A 15,947-nucleotide genomic window follows, 5' to 3' on the forward strand; every position below is an offset into this window, starting at 1 on the left:
TTTTTCCTTTTACTTGTGGGAAGAGGCAGAGAAGGAAGAAAACGATTTATTTTTTTTATTACACTGTAGCATTTACACAGTTTTTCTAAATAGAGATTTGGGGAGATTTTTTTTCACCCTTTTCCCTGCTTCTTAAGGTTTTTCTGTACCTCAAGTAGCCAAAGCAGTTCAAGTTAATACTTAATGCACCACACTTTAAGAGATAGGCATTTCTTGCAGTCAGGTCTCAATTAAGAGATAAAAGACAAAAAGTGCAAAGCACTTGATAAAGCTCAGAATACAAGGAGCAGCATGGAAGTGCTTGAAGCTGTCCATAGCGATAACTGGATAGCCAGCTGGAATCTTCTTGAAATGAAGTGGGTGCTCTAACTTATCAAATTCCACATATGGGGAAATTATTGGTGCCCACAGGGGTGATTAACACGAACTCAGTGGGTCAGAAACAAGCTGGGATAAAGGTGAGGGCTGTATCTGCCTATCAACACGGAATGGAGCCATTTAGAGGGAGATAGCGGCGGGCTTTGCACTGCCCTGTATCTGCAGCGCTGCAGCTTGCCGGGGGAGAGGCAGGGGGAAGCTGCACACCCAGCCTGTGCTGGATGATGTGCAAATTGCAGTGCACATTAAAATGTAATCTATTTTAATAAGTCATATTAAGATCACATTTTAGATAATTGTGTGTTTATCTTATACAACAAATATTTGCCCTGCTGTATATAGTCCCTGTCACTCTCTCGCTCTCTCTCTAAATTCCGAGTGCCAGCACCAAAAGAGAGAGCAGCATTTAACTGGGAGAGGGAAAGCATCAGCTGGAGCTCAGGTGAGGCAGGCTGGCAGGTGAGGAGGGGCTGGGCAGTGCCAGTGGCTCTGCCAAGAGCAGTGTGGGCATGGAGGCATCAGTGTGAAATTACTGGAGCACAGGCCCGGAACAGAATTATGTTGTGCCCATTTAAGGCGTTTACTCATCACTCCTAATTTTGTGTGGTTGCTGCTGCTCTCTGTGTTTTGTTTCCTGAGAGCTGTGGAGCTGTTTGAGGTGTTCCTAGGCTGCACTGGGGAGCCAGAAGCTGGTTTGGAGCTGACACCCCAGTGTTTCAAGGGTGATGAGGACGATGGAGGCGGTCAGCTGAGCCATGGCCGGGCACTCTTTCAAAACAGCCAAACTCCCATGGTTTAGATAATGAATATACATTAAATTAACAGCATTTGCCTTTTAGTTGTGGGCAGCAGAAGCTGAGTATTCAGGTAACAAGATTCCTGGGGATCCTGGAGTGTTCAGCTGCTTGTTTCTCCTTAGCAGAGCCTCCCCCAGCAGCTGGGCTGGGCAGGCACCTCTGTTTTGTGCACACACCACACGGGCTGTTTATTCAGCCCAGAGCCCATCTCCCTTATTTGCTTATTCCACGAGCAATTTTGGTTCATTTCTGATGGGTTTTTCCCCTACTTTCTCAAGTACACTGCAATTTCCAGCCCAGTATTTGCTCAGCTGACAGCCCTGTAATCGATGGCTGGAAATAAGGCTGAATCCCGGCATTTCTGTTAAAAGAAAGTGTTTGGGAACAATCGGATGAACAATGGTGTCGGCAATAAAACTTGGAGTGAAATTGGGCTGGCACGGCTGACCCTGGCTCTAATCTTTGTTCCTGCCATGGGGCTGAATGTCAGGAGGTGAGTCCCGGTGACATCCCTCAGCCTGCAGGATTGAGGGCACCGAGCACCTCCCTGCCTGGCCACAAACAAACTAACAGCTTCAAATGCCTCTTAACCTTCATCTCCATGAGCTTCAAAGGATCAGCATGAGATGCATCTTCATCCCTCATCGCAGCAGAAAGCCAGGGACAATGTGATCAGCGGGCTCAGGGGCTGTGCCTCCTCTCCTGCAAATGTCTCCTTTTATTCTGCTCCCTTGAAGGGGAAGCAGAAGGGAAAGCAGGGACTATTTTGGTGCAGAGCCTTATTTTCTGCAGGTGTTTGTACCTCTGATGGAGTAGATCCAAATTAGGGAGTGAAAAGTGTCTGGGGAGACTAAGATCTCACCTGGAGCATTTTTAAATTTATTGCTTATAATCAATAAGGGAGAATTTTGATGCCCAGTAAACTTTTCCACTTTTTTGCATTTTTCTTCATTTTCCCTTGGTGTTTTCTCTTTTTGCTGCCTGTTAAAGCAGAGGCAGGTTTGAATAATTCAGAGTTTGTGAGTCAGGAGCTGGGAGGGTGAGGTGACCACCTGACACTCGTGTGCTTGATTTCTCTCCATTAACGCTGCATCATTAACTCTGCTCCCCTATTAAAGGGAGAGGCTGCCCTGTGCTGGGGCGCTGAGGGAGCTGAGAACAGATCTGAGTTAACCTGGAGCAGGGCAGGGGCCTGGTGCCAGCTGCTGGGGAGTGCAGCTACACCAGGGCTGTGTTCTGGTGCTTGCTTGGTATTCCATGGAGGTGTTTCTGCTGCTTGGGCTGGTGCCTGGGGAAATACCATCCACTCCCTGGAAAAAAATAAAGAGAACATCTCCAGCAGCGTGTTCTACCCTGAGCAAAGTAAACTGTGAGTAAAGGAAAGGTTAATCAAAGTGGTGTCTTGCCAGAAGGAGCAGGGAAGCTGCATTGTGCTCCTTGCCCCCGTGGCTGCAGAGGTCTACCAGGGATGGTGCAGGTGTGAGAGGCACTGCCCCATGGCACTGTCCACCATGGGACAAAGGAAGGACAGAAGGGTAGGCAGCAGCTCCTGGAATGTGGGAGCTTTGCCCTGAGCTGCCACTTGTGATGCAGATTTGAGATCTGGGCAGTCCCAGGCTGGGCATGCCTTTATTTCAGCTGCTGTTTCTCAGGCCAGCAGGTATTGCTGAAACCACTGAAAACAGGCACAAGGAATATCCCTGGAAAGTGGAAAAATTTGGTGTTAATTAAACACCACCTTTTCCCAAGCAAAGGAAAGCTGTACCCTCTTGCACTGCCTTAATTACCTTTACTATTTGAAGCAGTGTGGGCTGGCTCTTCCCCACCACAGCTGATCTGCCAGCCTGCACGGGTTTGCATTTTCCTTGTGGAGGCACAGGGCAGGGAGGCTCCTGCTCCAGCCCTGTTTGATAGCCTGCCACAACCTGAGCTGAGCAGGTGGCAGGGTGAAGTACAAAAGCTTCACTAAACAAAGAATTTCTGTTTCCTGGACTGTGCCCGCAGGGGAGCAATCCTGAAAGCAGAGCAGGCACCTGACAGCCAAAGAGCATCCCAAATTTTTAAACGAACAGTTCGATTGTTCTTTTATAAAGCTATGCAGATGAATGGCAATTTACAAATAAAAGAGGGGTTTGTGATGGCTGGCCACGGAAAAAGATAGTAAATTATGAAGTGGGTCGTTATTTTTTGAGAAATTGGTTTCTAAAGCTGCCTGGATGAGCTGTCTTTGTCCACCTGACCATGGGCAGGGCACTGTGAGCAGCACCAGCAGCCCCAGCCTGCTTTTCCTGGGATTGCCCTGGGACAGGTGACACTGGGGGCACACCCTTTGCTCCCCCTCCTCTCCAACACCAAACCACAAGCCAGCAGCCCCGTGGCCTCTGCTGCGAGCCCAGAGCTCCTGAGCAATAAACACCCCTGGCCCTGCTGGAATTAATAAAGTTACTTTGAGCCTCAAATGGCTCTGATTTGCTTCCCTGTTTTCATAGGTGATTTCACTAAGCAGCAGCATTTGCTAATCCCACATTCACATAGATAGAAGGTCAAAGTTGGTCAGTGAGCCAAGAAATACCATATCAGGGTTTCTTTCCTCTCCAATTGAAAGAGGTATAAATTGTGGAATTAGTGTATTGATTGAAGGCTACAACTTCAAGCAATCAGTTTTTCTGGCTTGACAAGATTATTTTATCCTACTTTTCTTTTATTATTATGTGTTGTATTTGAGTCATCCTTCAGGCAGATGAAGTGACAGCTTGATTTAACTCAATAAAACCCAGCAGTTAGGAAACCTACTGAGCCGAACAAAAGCGGAGGGAAGGTGCTCGGCGGCGTGAGCAAGCAGAGCGTGCTGCAGGGACACAACATTAACGGGAATTAGGCTCTAATCAATGCATTTCTATGGAAACTCTGCACCAGGCTGCAAGCCCTCCGTGCTGGGCCCGTGGACGGGGCGTTCTGCCCTTCCTACCAACAAGTGAAATTGAAATTTCTGCCGCCGGTTCCATTGGAGCTGTGCTTTGGTGGAGGCTGCAGAAAGTTCAATTTTGTTCCTTTCCTGGTAAGTTTGAAGTGAAATGCTTCAGCAGGGGGTTGTAATTATGTGGTAATTAAAATAGTAATAAAGTAAGTAAAAATAATATTGTAAGTCTTTGGACAGGAGGTTTTTGCTTGGGTGTAGATCAGTGAACACAAATGCTAAAATGGGTATTTTTGTCTTCACAAGGGTTTTTTCTCTTGAACCTGCCTGTGTTATGTGTGGAGTAAAGAGCCCAGAAAAACGATGGTGAAAGGCAGCCCCTCTTCCTCCTGGATTTGGCAGAGGTTCTGGTGCAACCAGCTCTGAGGATGTGCCTGAACCGTGCCCCAAAAAATGACCCCATTTCCCCTTTGTCTGCATGGGCAGTAGGTTCAGGGCCATGCACTGGGATTGGGATTTGTTGCAGGAATGTGGGTGACCCGTGTTGACTCTCGGGGTGAAGAAGGAGGTGGCCAAGGTGACAGGAGCAGGCCTTGGCTCTGCTCCTCAGAGGTGTCTGCTCACTGCTCCTGGTTCCTCAGCAGATGGGAATGGGAAAAACTCATTATTGGTGTGTGAAAAATGATCTCAGTGCGTTATTTACACCCTGGAAGTGCTCCAGGCCAGGCTGGACAGGGCTTGGAGCACCCTGGGATGGTGGGAGATGCAGGGTTAGAATGGGATGGGCTCTGGGGTCTCACCCAACCCAAACCATTCTGAGATTCACTGTATTTTAATCATCATTTGATTTGGGTGATGAGTTCAAGATCCCAATTATCTATGTTAATTAGCAAATGATCTCTTGCTGAGTTTTCTTGAAGAGCCACTGATTTGGCTGGTAGGTTTGGGTTGGTTTCTTTCCCACTTGGACTATTTTTGCAGACGTGCATCTGAAATGCTCATGGGTGTCAGAATCACTTTAAAAGTTGCATTTAATAAAATAAAGTCGCATAGTCTATAAATACATTAAAAATCCACTGCTTTAAGCAGCACTCCCATGGCAAACAACAACATCTGTCCAACACTGGGGCAGTCTGAGGGGCTCCCTTGCAGTGAGGTCTGGATCCACACTTTTCCATCTCAGTTCCTGTCATCAGTTGGATGTAAAAGCAGGAAAAGGACAACTCCCACTTAAAGGCTCGGGTAAAAGCCCAGGCTGCTGCCCCATTATTTTAAAAACCGTGGTTTGCAACTTTCAGACCATGCATTAACATTCACTAACTTGTGTGCAATTTCTCCCACCCAACATTTCTTCACCATTTAAAGTTGTTTTCATCTTCCCGTGGAACAGCATTTATTGTCATGATCTCCTTAAACTGCAGTTTGGTAAATGACTTGTTTAAATTTAAGGAAAAGAGGTTGTTGATAAGTATAGTTTTCTAATACTCTTCCTCAGCTGTCATTTACTTTGACTAAATTTATTTAAACCACCTTAACCTTTCAGAGAAAGGCCAGGAGATGTTTAAAAGAATAATATGTGTCTGACATTTTGGTTTACCAAAAGGACACCATCATAATTCTGTAGTGCCTCTGTTAAAAATAAGCTAAGAAAAGAAAACTAAAATCTCTTTTTCTTTCTGCTTAATTTTGAAAGAACGGAAGGAAATTTGATTGATCGCTGCATTAGGAAGTGACCTGCAGAGGTGATCACCAATGCATTGATCCGTCCCTGCAGCAGGGCGTGCTGGGCAGCTGCCACGTGCAGGTGGCCTGTCCCTGCCTGAGGAGCACCTGGGAGGTTTCCATCCCAAACTGAGATGTTTCCATCTCCAGTTTGAGAGGATTCCATCCCATTCTGAGAGGTTTTCCTCGCATTCTGAGAGGTTTCCATCCCAAACCTGAGATGTTTCCATCCCATTCTGAGAGGTTTCCATCCCCATTCTGAGAGGTTTCCATCCCAAACCTGAGATATTTCCATCCCGTTCTGAGAGGTTTCCCTCCCCATTCTGAGAGGTTTCCATCCCCATTCTGAGAGGTTTCCATCCCAATCCCAAGAGATTTCCCTCCCAATCTGAGAGGTTTCCCTCTAAACCTGAGAGGTTTACATCTTATTCTGAGAGGTTTCCATCCTATTCTGAGAGGTTTTCCCCCAAACCCAAGAGCTTTTCAATCCCTATCTGGGAGGTTTCCCTCCCAAACCTGAGAGGTTTCCATCCCAGTCTGAGGTTTCCCTCTAAATCTGAGAAGTTTCCACCCAAACCTGGGCTTTGGGTGCCCCTCCTGGCCCTGCCCATCTTCTGCCCTGGTGTGGCACTGTCCCAGGTGCTCCAAGCCCCATCCAGCCTGGCCCTGGGCACTGCCAGGGATCCAGGGGCAGCCCCAGCTGCTCTGGCAATCCCAGCCCAGGCAGGAATTCCCAGTTCCCAGTGTCCCATCCATCCCTGCCCTCTGGCACTGGGAGCCATTCCCTGGCTCCTGTCCCTCCATCCCTTGTCCCCAGTCCCTCTGCAGCTCTCACAGTCCATCCACCATTTTATCTTAGATAAGGAGCTTCAAATAATCTTTGAAATGTGTTAAGATGTAAATTCAGAATTAAAGAAATCAAAGTCTCCAAACTTGATACCCAGACTGGAGTTGCACTTTTGCCCCCCTGACTTTGCCCAAAGTTGTGTGAATTAAGGGCAGTGTCAGCTGTGATCTGCATTTCCCTGCTTTTGTCAGCTTGTGTCACAACCTCAGCATTATTTAAATGAAATTTTCTTTTCTCTTTTTTTTTTTTAATATTTAATATTCACATTCAGGTATTCGAGCCATAATTTCTGTTAGTAAAAGTGACATTTTGCAAAGTTCATTATTTTTTTACAGAGAAAATCTCATCCACATTTAAAAATAGCCATTAAATAAGGGAATGGCATCTCCAGGCTGGGAGTCATTCCTGCAATTTCCCATTTTAATTCCTGAACACCTGTGAACCACAACTTTGATAATACCTGGGTTATTTCACCTGACCTGGCTGCCTGACCTGTCCAGGCACACACACCCCTGGTTTTCAAATAAATTTAAAATAATACTTTCTGTGCTTAGGAGACAGATTTGAAGGACAATTAAATAATGTAAATGGTAAAACATTCCTGATATTATCAAAACACAGAGTATATTTAGCTTATAAGTAAATGAATTAAACTTTGTTGCTCTTACTGGAGCCGATCATATTTTGATCATCTAAAACTGGATTTGGGTGGAAATGCTACATTAATACCAATTTGCCTTTCTTAAGCCATTCTGTGTTTTAAATGCTTTTAGATTTAGGCTCTATTTTAAGAATCATTTGTGGATTTTAAGAACTACAAACTTATTTGGCTGAGAGCTTTCCCCATCCCTCAGAGAGGTGCTTTGGGCGCCACGAGGGTGGATTTAGGGTCAGTGAGTGATGCTGCTGTAAAGGTGGAAAATTCCTGAACAAACAGGGATTTCTGACAGGCACCAAGGAGTACACCTGGTGTTCTCCCTCTCTTTTCCAGTTCTACATCAGGAATACAATTTTTTTTTTTAAATCTAGAGGTGATAATTTAATTTATTGTCTCCATTTTTTTAAATGGGCCCCATGAATCCTGGAAACCATTGTAATTTCTCCTGATACAACTGCTTTTATGCAAGAACATCGTATTCATGTACTGCTTGGCATTCAGAGATGTTGGTGAAAATCAAGCAAATTCTTGCTTAAAGCCATATTTCTGGGAGTAACAGCTCCAGCTCAGTCTTTGTGTGGCCCGTGGTGGCTCCTGAGGAGGCTGCAAGTTAATGAATAAACATTCTGTGAGTTGTTCCCCTATCAAGGAGTGCCCAGGGCAGGATTTCACACTCTGCTGGTACTTTCTGTTCCAGTCCCCAAGCTCCAATTCTAAAAGTACCACATTAATTAATGCCCTGTAACGTTGTTGTGACAATAAATATCCCACTTTCGAGAGAGAAGCCCCACAAAACCACGTGGAGGATGAATATGAATTAATTCTAAAATCTACATACTCCAAAGAAAGGTCAGATGCTGCAGAGGTGAAATGCTTGACAGAGGCAGGATTTTCCAGGAGAGCTGAGTGAAATGTCTGAGATTCAGATGAAATCTTAAACTGGTTTTCTTCAGCATCCAAAACTTCATTTTTTATTTTTCTTGTGGTTTTGTTGTTGTTGTTGTTGTTTAATTGTTTGCTTGGGGTTTTTCCCCCTGGTTTTTCCCCTTGTTTTTTTTTGTTTGTTTGTTTGTTTGTTGTTGTTTGGTTTGGTTTGGGGCTTTTTGGGGTTTTTTTCCTTGTTTTTTTCCTTTATGAATAATTTGTTGAAATTTGTACGTGTATCATATTTTAGATTCCATACAGAGAGGCACAGAGAGATGTTTTTATTTATCCTAGCAGATAAATCTTACTGAATTTTGGATTGAGTGTCCTTTGTGAGGCCCCATTTCCCAGTAACAGACAGAACAGCCTCAAACACCCTTCCTGTAATTATTGGTCACCCAAACTGGATTTTTTATTTTTTAAACAAACACCAAGACAATGGAAGGAGGAGAGCAGCAGAGCCTGACTTCCACCAGCATTGCTGAATGCCAAGCAGTACATGAATAGGATGTTCTTGCATAAAGCCAGTTGTATCAGGAAATTACAGTGGTTTCCAGGAGTCGTTTGGGCTCATTAAAAAAATGGAGACAATAGATGAAATTATCTCCTCTAGATTAAAATATGTATTCCTGATGTGGAACTGGAAAAGAGCAGCAGGTGTATGCTGGGGCTCTCAGGTGAGGGCCAGCTCAGGTGTTGGGGGCTCACCTGCAGGAGCAGCAGCTTCTCCTGGGGCTCAGGGGGTGCCGGTGCCTCCCCAGCCCCCAGAGCATTGCAGAGCTGCCCACAGCTCCCATTGTGACCCTCCCAGGGTGGCACTGGGCCATCCTTGGTGGCATTTAGGGCAGTCCTGGGCCAGCACAGCAATAACACACGACTTTATTCAAACTGGAGATGGTAACTGGGGTTATGGGGCTGGGAGCGAGCATCAGAGGGCACCTGTTTGTCACAGGCTGCCTGGCCACACCAGCAGCTGGGTTTTGCAGTGCCTGGGAGGAGTATCAGGAGCCTTTTAGAGGGGCAGATCCCCCCGAGCTGCGGCGAGGCTCCGTCAGGTGCCCGGTGTCACATCGCGTGTATGACAAACATTTGATGTGACACTCCTGCGCGCAGGTTGCTCCAGAGATATTTTTATAGGTCAGACTAAATATCACACATCCCAGCCTTCAGTCAGGTGCTGGAGCTGCTGTGACTGCAGCTAATGGCCTTGGGAGTTGCCATGGCTGCTGTAAACAGCGTCCCAGGGAGGGCAGGGACGCGCTGGGCTCTGCCGGCCCTGGCTCTGTGCTGCGTGAGCTCACCTGTGCCAGCTGTGCCCTGCGATCGCACAGCCCTGCTCCTCAAAGCTCCTGGTGCCTCTCAGGGCTTTGCTGCTCACAGTGACCCCCAGATGTGTCAGAAATTCTCTTTTCCCAGCCCGGCTCTTCAGTTCTCGCTCTCAAGGTTGTTCATTGTTCCTTATCTATAAAATTCTTTCTCCTGTCCAGCCCAGCTCTGCTCAGCAGCACAGACAGAGGCACTCTGCCTGCCCCAGGGTGGTGTTATCTTTTTATACTAAAAACTACGTCTGCAATATTTACAATTACTGCACAATACCCATCACCTGTGTGAGACAGTGAGCTTCTATCTGAACCAATCCCAAAGTGCCACCATCACAGCAGGAGATGGAGGCCAAGAAGAAGAAGGAGAAAGGCCGGACATGCCCAGATTCCCCCATCTTGCCCCCTGAAACCCCATTCTAAAAACCTCAAAAATCTATTTTTCTACTTCATGACAAACTAATTATTATTCTACTTAGACTTCTGTGGCTTGCAGATCCTCATATAAGGTTGGTATATCCAGGTAATCCTGCAGAGCCCTGCCTCTTCCCCTTCCAGCCCCATCCAGAGATGTGCCTGAAAAAAAAGGAAGGGAAAATCATCTGAAAGCTAGGAGGAAGGGAATTTGAATTATAGCAAGTCAGGTGTTTTTTGTAGGGGATGGGATGCCAAAAATTGCTCCTAAGGACAGTGGAAAGATTTTGCATAACAAAATGTGACAGAGTTAAATTTGACTTTAATCATCTCCGAGGTGTGTTTTGGCTGATCGTTCACCCTTATGTGATCTCCTGATGTTTTTTCCTGTTGTGTTCTGTGTGACATTCAGAGGAGGGGCGGGGAAGGTTGGAAGGCTGGAGCAGAGCTCCTGCCTTGCCTGCCCCTCTCCTCCCTTCCAGGGGCTTCTTTGGGAGGAACTGAGCCCCAAAATCCTCATTAGCCCCATTTCCTACCCCCCTCCCCTGCCATTTGAACACCCTGATAATTCAGGTGGCAGAGGAGCTGCAGGTTCAGACACAAACACCTGCCCAGGTGGGCTCCTTTCCGTGCCCCAGCAGTGCCAAGCAGGGCCTGTGTCTGCTTCCCTGGGCTCCTAAGGTGAGAAAGAGCAGAGGAACAGAAGAACAGTAAGTGTTGTAGTTGTCCTAAAACTCCGTTATACTACAAATCATCAAAAATATACCATATTCAAGATTCAAGTTTTTTCCTCTGGCCCTACAGCAGGCCAGATAAGTTCCGATAGATTTAAGGAAATTACTTACCTGGTAAAATCAACAATAATTTAATAAAATAATTTGTGCAATTTTTAAACTGTATTTTTAAAATTTTTAAGTGAAGCACTAAAGTGCCCAGGTGGATTTTAATGTTCGCTTGAATTTAGGGAACGAGAAATGTAATTTACTGAATTGCAGAATTTGGACACCTGCAAGGAGATGACCATGGATTAAACCCATGGATTAAAAATCGGAATTAAGGAGGGGGTAAGGACCCTGAGGGAGCAGCATAATTTCAGAGTGGAGCAGTGGAGGGAAGAGAGCATGAATGCATTGCTGTTACAATATTTATTGTGCTGGGCACTCACCCGTGTGTCAGGAAATCTTGCTGGCCAAAGCAATGGGCGCTCCTCTGTCGGGTTAATCAGATATTTAATACTCTGCTTGTTTGACTTGTTGTATGTTGGTGTTTTGTTAATAATGTACGGATGTAAGCTTGCATCGTAGAGGGAGTACTTTAGCATTAATTCTCCTACTTGGATATAGTTAGCCTGTTAATGGGGAGGGAGTCATAAAGTTCTTATATTTCTGTAGTGTAGAGCTTTAATGCACTCTTTGTTGATGGCTGCTTGAAGGCCCACAATGTAATTGGAAAATTAATATTTATCTGCTCATAGAGATTGTGTTCTTTTTTAGAGGAGCTGGCAAGAAATAAAGAGGCAAGAGAAGGGCTGGTCAGGAGGGGGAGCAGAAAGTGTTCCCAGGAATGTCTGTTGGAGGGAGGAGCAGCCTTAGCCCTTGCTGGTGTTATTCTGAAAAGGTCCAGCTTCACACAGGCTGTGAAAACACAAAAATAACCTTCAGAACACGGAGCATCATCTCTCACCCGCAGCTGTGGGGCAGAACCCAGCTTGGGAGAGGCTGGGAACCCCAGGATGCTCCTGTGCCAGGTTCAAGGTCACATTGGCCATTTCTGAATTTGGGGAGAGGATCAGAGCAGTCCTTGGGGCTCAGCCCAGGAACCGAGGGTCAGCTCAGGATGCTTCTCCTGGGGTTGCCCGTGATTGTCCAGGCACGGCTGACACCAGGTTTGGTTTTTCCCTGAGGAATACCCAGGAAAATGTTTAAAATGCCGTGGTGCCCGTGGCCCTGTCCCTGCAGCACCAGCCCTGCTGTCCCCAGTGTCCTGTCCCCATAGAGCCCCTGCCACCTCCTCAGCACCAACTGTGCTCTCCACGTTGACTGCATCAGGCTGCTCCTATCGACGTTGTTAAGCTCAGGTGACTGATAGATTTTTCCTTAATTTCTTTAATTTCCCAATAATCCCCTGGGTGTATGTTTTATTGGGTGTGCTGTGAGCTCCTTATGTGTACCCAGAAGTGCTGCTGGATTTGCCTCGGAGCTCAGATCCTGCCTTGACTGTGGTGGTGTTCACAGGGGTTCTTGGATGAGGGGAGAGACGAGGATCTGACTCCATGTTTCAGAAGGCTGATTGATTATTTTATGATAAATATTACATTAAAACTATACTAAAAGAATAGAAGAAAAGGTTTCATCACAAGGTTGGCTAAGATTAGAAAAAGAATGATAACAAAGGTTTGTGTCTGGGACAGAGAGTCGGAGCCAGTTGTGATTGGCCATTAATTAGAAACAACCCCATGAGCCCAATCCCAGATGCACCTGTTGCATCCCACAGCAGCAGATAACCATTGCTTGCATTTTGTTCCTGAGGCCTCCCAGCTTCTCAGGAGGAAAAACCCTAAGGAAAGGATTTTCCATAGAAGTTGTCTGTGACACTTGACAGGCGCTGCCTCCTCACCAGTGCTCCCAGTTTGCTGCTCCCTTTCTGGGGGGCAGGCAGGGGCTGGGGGCTGCTCCCCACTGCTGGGACCCTTCCCTGGCAGCAAGGGGCAGTGCCAGCCTGGCTCCAGCAGCACTGAGGGCACATTTACCCCAATGGATTGAGCAGGGCTCGGGAGGGGAGGCGGCTGTCTCCAGACTCGCTGTCTGTGCCTTTCATCCACTCCTGACAGCAGTTATTGGAAATGAGAGGAATTGTTTCAGAACAAGCGTCTCTGACAGCTTGGCAGATTGATAGAGAGGTTTTCTGATTTCATCTCTTTTTTCTCTCCCTCCCTTGCCAGTCTCTCCCCAGCAGCGGGGTGGTGGCTGAGGTGCTGAGCAGCCTGTCCTGCATGGCCACTGAAGGCTCATGGCATTTACTGGGGCTCTGCTGCTCCCCTCAGCACCCCCAAAGCTCTTTCAGCACCACACCCCCTGTATGAATTTCCTTTACCCTAGCAAGGTGTGAGCTGAGACCTGGGCACGCTGGGTGTGTGGGAGCCAGAGCTGCACAGGGAATAGGCAGAATTCCCACTGTGTCTCCAGGTAAATGCTGTGTTCCTCTTCCCAGCTGTCATTGGCTTTCAGGAAACCCCACACTTTGCCCCGGTTAAAACTGCAAAAACAAAACTGAGGGTTGGTTTGATTTCTTAGTGGTGGAATCACTGAAATGTGTTGGGACTGTGGGCTCAGGGTGGAATATTCCCCCAAAAGGGCAATGCAAGGTATGGCTGTCACCTTAACAACATCCCAGGATCACAGCTGTTGATAAAGGCATCGTGAAGAATTCTACCCAATTAGTCATTTTTAAAAGTTTTTTTTCCTTCATTCAGAGGAAAAAAAAAATGAATTAGGCTTCTCAAAGAATGCCCTGTAAATAGGAGGATTTCTGTTTAGCAAAGAAGCAGCTTGCAGACTCTTCCTTCTGTCCCTGCCTTATCTCCAGCCTTATCTCACTTCCCTGCTGTTCACCAAGCACAAATTTTGGGTACTCTGGTGAAATGCAATGGATGCAGTCCCTCCTGCCCTTACACCCACCTGCTGAGGTGGCTGATGGCAAAGTGACTCAGTCAGGAATAGAGGGGTTAAACGGGGTTATTGACATTGTTCTTCCCCAGCCCCACAGGACACACTTCTGTTTCACATCTTGATTTTTCTGCAGAATGTCTGAATTCCATCTCGAGGTCCTGGGGTGGAAATGGGGATGGAAATGGGGGTGGAAATAAGGGTGGAAATGGGGATGGAAATGGGGATGAAAATGTGGGTGGAATTGGAGGTGGAAATGGGGTTGGAAACAGGTATGGAAATGGGGACGGAAATGGGGGTAAAAATGGGGGTGGAAATGGGGGTTGAAATGGGGGTAAAAATGGGATGGAAATGTGGGTGGAAATGGGGATAGAAATGGGGGGTGGAAATGTGGGTGAAAATGGGGTGGAAATGTGGGTGGAAATGGGGATAGAGATGTGGGGTGGAAATGGGGGGTGGAAATGGGGGTGGGAATGGAGGTGGAAGTTGGGGTGCCCAGAGCAGCAGGGGGATGGGATTTAAGGTCCTCTTCAACCCAAACCTCTCTGGGATCCCATGACTGTGACATTTCACTGCAGCAGTGCCTTCACAGGGGGAAGGACGGGGCAGAGCAGGTTGTGGTGAGGAATGTCACAGCTTTAGGAATATTTGCCAAAGGAAGGCGCTCAGAAAGAACTGCCCGTGTGCAGTTGTGACCATATTGCTCACCGAGCTCTCTGCTCCTGCTTTCACCGGCAGTTTGCAGGGGAGAAGCAGTAAAAGCCATGGAGTTGAGATGTGAATTGCTGCCCTTGCCGGGGCGGCTCGGAGGCAGGGCAGGGCTGGCTGATGTCCCCGTGGGATGCAGTGGATTCCTCCCTGAGGGGTGCCTGGGGTCTGGCTCCCCGTTCCCCCTTCTCCTTCGCCTGCAGTCTCTCTCAGGCCGTGCCTGGTGGAATCGGAGGTGTTTGTTATTCTGCTGCCCGGGCTTCTCCAGATGTTTAGCTACAGGGTAGCTGTGCTGCGCAGCCCCTGCAGCTGCTGGGAGACGGAGATGCAGCATCTGTGCCTTGTCTGGGGAGCCGCATCTCAGCGCCTGACAGTGCCCCCGACTCGCAAGGAGCTTTGCATTTCAGTCAAACCGACTTCAGAGCACACCTCAGATTTATTCCTGCCTTTCAAATTGACTTCCAGATCCTGTGCTGGTGGAAATTGCTGAGCCTCTCCTGAGCAGAGCTGTTTGCAGGGAAAGGGAGGTGGATCAGGGCAGAGAAAGGGGCTTTGTATCAGCCCAGGTGTGCCTGGCCCCTGGGGTGCTTCAGTGCAGCTAAAACATTTATTTACTTCACAGAACTAAGTTTTTTATTATTTGTATTTTGTAGGCTTTTTCCCCCTAGAATTATCACAAAATGCATCTTGGTGAACTTAAGAGATTACCATGCTTTTAGCATTTTAATTGGAAAAAAATGTTATTCAGCATTTTAGCGGTTTTTTAACTAAGCTTGTTTTTGTTAAGGTGTCAGTGTTAGTTAATACATTTATTTTTAGTCTAGCAGAGTGACAGAGGAAGTCAGTAATTTTTCCCTGCTAAAATGGCACTGGCACAATCACTTATCACAGCCCCAGCTGCTCTCTGCACCCTCCTGGTTACACCTGTGATGTTCAGAGGAATTCCTGCCTCCCTGTGCCCTCCAAAGCTCTGCCAGCATTATTCAAATATTTGGAAGATGGGTTCTGATGAACGCTGAACGCTCTCCAAACCTCTCCCAGAATATCTCCAATAAATGAAGGAGCCTGCTCCATAAATATTTGGTGTGAAAGCAGGTGGTGTGGGGAGTGCAGAGCTCAGGGAAGGATTTCTGTGCCCATGGATGCTGTGGGTACATCCCTGGGGAGCCTGGGAACACACCCAGAGCCCTTCCCAGGCCCTTATGAAGCCTGGGAAATGATTTAAAATCTCTTCCTTGCCCACCCCTGGTATATCCTCTCCTCCACAGCTGTGCTGGGCTCTCCCCTGGCACCCTAAAGTCATCCCAAAGCTGTCCCAGTGTCCTTAAATCCTGGGGAAAACTCCCTCATGGATTCCTAAAATTCCTAAAACTGGAATTCCTAAAATTGTGAATTAGGAATTCCAGTTCCAATTAGGAATCCTAGTGGACTGCTAAAACTGTGCCCCATTTCTCAGCGTGTCTGCACAATCATCACCTTTTCCTTGCTCTTTTCCCTGGCATCAGCAGCCCCTGAGCTGACCCGCCCCAGGCACACAAAGCTCTTTTTCCCCAGCAGGAAACAGGAGCCCCTTTCCCCTCCAAAGGCAGAGAGCCCTT

The sequence above is a fragment of the Melospiza melodia genome, chromosome 8, assembly GCF_035770615.1.
Source record: "Melospiza melodia melodia isolate bMelMel2 chromosome 8, bMelMel2.pri, whole genome shotgun sequence".
Lineage (NCBI taxonomy): Eukaryota > Metazoa > Chordata > Aves > Passeriformes > Passerellidae > Melospiza > Melospiza melodia.